The sequence below is a fragment of the Chamaea fasciata genome, unplaced genomic scaffold (assembly GCF_029207755.1).
Source record: "Chamaea fasciata isolate MVZ Bird 193981 ecotype frontalis unplaced genomic scaffold, bChaFas1.0.hap1 SCAF_47, whole genome shotgun sequence".
Classification (NCBI taxonomy): Eukaryota; Metazoa; Chordata; class Aves; order Passeriformes; family Sylviidae; genus Chamaea; species Chamaea fasciata.
The window spans coordinates 740,812-744,237 of NW_027094132.1; the positions used below are offsets into that span (position 1 = coordinate 740,812).

The window sequence follows — 3,426 nt, forward strand, 5'->3', positions numbered from 1 at the left end:
TGGCCCGGAAGGTGTGCGGGGCCGGCCCCTGGGAGCCGCCCGGGCCGAGCGGCTCCCGCTCCAAGAGGGAGCGCTCGATGAGCAGCCCCCGGGCCTGGCTGTCCCAGCGCACGGAGCGGACGCGGGGGCTGTTCGCCAGGCGCCACAGCTTGGCGGGGAAGGTGCCGGCGCTGAGCCCGGCGGGCAGCGGCAGCTCCGCCATGGCGTCCATCACCGACTGTGGCCACAACGGCCGGAGGGCAATGGCCGCGGCTCGGCTCGGCTCAGCACAGCTCGGCTCGGCACGGTAGGGCACGGGAAGCCCGTGGCCAGGGCGGGCTCTGGGAGCAGTGGTGGACTCTGTCTCCACGCTGCATCCTGTACCTGAGTCACCGTCGGTGACGGAGGAAAAGGACATTGCTTTGTCTTGCCTGGGGAAAGGATGAAAAGGGGACATGAGAAAGCATTCTTTTGGTCACCTTTTCAGCAGACTAGCTGTTTTTTTCTCGCCATCTCTGCCTGTTTTTTGCAGAGTTGGAACATCTCTCATGATTTGGAGTCAGCAACAGCAGCAGGAAGGGGCAGTGATTTTGTCAGCATTGTCATCAAAACGCTAGTGCTGCCCCATGGATGGATGTTGCTTGATGCAAGGGATGAAAGGCCTTCACTTGTAGGGAGCTCACACCGGTGTCTTCCCAAAGGATGTTGCCATTTTCTTTCCTCAGGAATCGCTTCTTCTGTTTTTCCCCCCATGTGGGGAGATTTCCAATGCAAATGCCTCCTGCAGCCAGCTCCTGCCAATGCAGACTGACAAAGATCTTGCAATGGACAGAGACTCCCTCGGCTGGTGTGGAGAGGTGAGGGGGCAAGGTTTGTCCTTTAGTCTTGAAGTCTTGTTGGGGAGCTGATTGTGCTTTGGGGGACTGACAAAAATGATGTGTCCTGAAAGACCACAGAGACTTTGGGGTTGTCATGTTGGGGCAGAAATTTCTGTCTGAGAACTTTTTGAAATGCTTCATTTTTATATATATATATAATTTTTTTTTTAATTTTTTTTTTTTTTCCCCCTCTGCAGAGAACCTTTTTGTACCTTTTGGGGAACTTCCCTCTGCTGGTCTCCCAGATCCGGCCGTTTCCCAGGGTTCCTTCCCAAAGTGAGGAGTAGCCCATGGCCTCCACTCTCCAGCTGGAACAGAAAGAAGCACAGAGCTTGCTATTGCAGGAGAAGAGCTTCTCTTTCCTGCCGGCTTTCCCTTTGGGGCAGGTTGGTATGTGCTCATTTGATAAAGGGTGGTTTAACATCGGGAGGAGTTGCATTTCAAACTGCTCCAGCCTCGAGCTCTTGTGTGGGTATCCTTGGACAAAAGGCCTCCCTGTGTGAGCTCCCAGTGGGCTGGTTCAGTAAGGAAGTTGGTATTTCAGGCTTGTGACTGCTGAAAGCAGTTGGTTTCTGGAGGTGTCCGGAGCTGGGAGCGACGACTTTTCTCGCCTGGCTGCAGAAAAGGTAGTTGGAAAGTGGGGATTGCACTTGCAGAGATGGCAATCAGGGGTGTTTTCCGAGAAATGGGCTGGCAGAGAGGCAGGTCTTGTGCTCAACTGGCTGTGTGTTTGTTTTGGTGGTGGGGAGATGTTGTAATGAATCAGCCGAGACTCCATATCCTTCATGCCGATAAAGCCAATTCTTTATTCACATCACTTATTTTATCCAGTTTTCAGGGACCTCATGTGCAGCACCCATTGACTGGTAGTTTTCTTACTGCCTCATTTATTGGTCAGAAGGTCATTTGTGTGTATGTGCTAAGTTTCAGGTTGTTTCCATTTTTCCTTGGTGGGTTCTGATGGAACAGAGCTAATATTTATGCAGATGCACTTGTTTTTCTCCCTAAGAATAGGTTGTTGTGTGAACAAACTTCTCTTTCTCTAAACAGTTTTCAACTGGGAGCTTGCAGGCTATTGCTAGCTGCTTAGCTGAAGTAGCATGGCCTCATCCATATTCCATAAGACCTTTCTTTAATAACATTTTTTACTTGTCTGCAACAGGGAGAGTCACAGACACAGACACAGACATCAGCTGAAGCAACAGTGTAATTTACTATCATGCAGGAGTGCAAAGGCAAATCAGAAAAGAAGAAGGTAAGCAATGCACCTTATCACTGGTACAAAAGGTTGCCTCTAGTGGTTAAGAAAGATACATCAGCAGACACCCTTTTTATTTATCCTTCATCCAGATCCACTCATCAGGTGGGGAAAGCTGTCCCAGCAAAGCTCGGGAAAGTCACTGCGAGGAACTAGGAAATCCTACACTGCCTCCCCCTTTCTTGGCCACCAGGCTTCTGACTGCACTGTGAGAGTAGCCCAGCTTTGACAGTGGTGAACGAGCAATCTGACAGACCTTCTGGGGCAGGAGATCTGATTTCCTTCTCCTCTTATTTTCTCCCTGAGCCTGTCCAGGGCTCAAGGAGGAAGCAAGGCCAGATGTAGCCTTGTCTGATTTCTTCATGCTGAAAGATAAAGATGTGTTTCACCAATGAATGAATGCATCGATCCTATTGATAGTAAGACTTGGTTAAGGAGCAGATCCATTGAACATTTGGTTGGAAGGGTCATCCAGAGGGCAGATTTAGCTCAGGACCTGTTGTTCAGGCCTTAGTCCTTCAGTATGTTGTGGTGCAAATCAATGCCCTGGAAAGCTGGAAACAAACAAATCCCCCTTGAGCACGTTTCAGACCGGGAGCAGGATTAGCCCTGCAAGGCCAGGCTAGGGCCGAGAGCAGAGGGCCAGCAGGCTGCATTTGCCCAGAGGCAGTCGTCCAGACCAAGAAGGCCACTGGTGCCCAGGGCCTGAGGTGCCTGAGGCTGCCTCCCCGCTGTGCAGCTCTGCAGAGCCCGTGGAGCGCAGGGTCCCGGGCAGCCAGGGCGGCCTGGCTGCCTTGGAGCACGAGGGGTGTCCCAGAGAAGCTGCGGCCCTTTGCTTTTTAACTGTTGCTCAGAGTCTTGTCATTAATCCACACTGTCTGATATGTTTTCCTTTCCTCTCACATATTGAAGAGAGCTTTTTGAGAAAAGTGGCTGATGTAGTTTCTGCTGGTGCTGGTGCTTTTGTCTGCAGGTCAGGGCAGGTGGTTTGAACCAAGGACGGAGTCCGCAGTTAGCACTGCAGTTTTGCCAAGTCAAGAAAACTGTTCACAACTGAGTGAGCGATGCTGAGCCGCTTTGCTAGTTTTTGGAAAGTTATGACCTTAAAAAACCCAACAAATGTTCCTCCATGAGGGTAGCAGCAGTGTACCAAAGATCCCAACTTTTTCCACCTCTTTTCTGTGTCTTTGGTGTTTCTAAGTTCCCCATTCCCCAGCAGGAATGAAAGCATGGATGATAATGTGAGTGATTTGAGAGCTGTGTGTTGTGCCCTGCCACATCAGCGTTGATGACAGGCTGGACATGGACAGG

General features: G+C 51.0%; 1 long non-coding RNA gene across 1 annotated transcript; it reads left to right on the forward strand.

The window, feature by feature from the left end:
• The first annotated feature begins 394 nt into the window (after positions 1 to 394).
• On the forward strand, positions 395 to 2,042 carry LOC136304089 (uncharacterized). The gene is made up of 3 exons (XR_010724378.1): positions 395 to 836; positions 1,055 to 1,243; positions 2,020 to 2,042. It is a non-coding gene; the product is annotated as an uncharacterized lncRNA (long non-coding RNA).
• Positions 2,043 to 3,426: the final 1,384 nt, after the last annotated feature.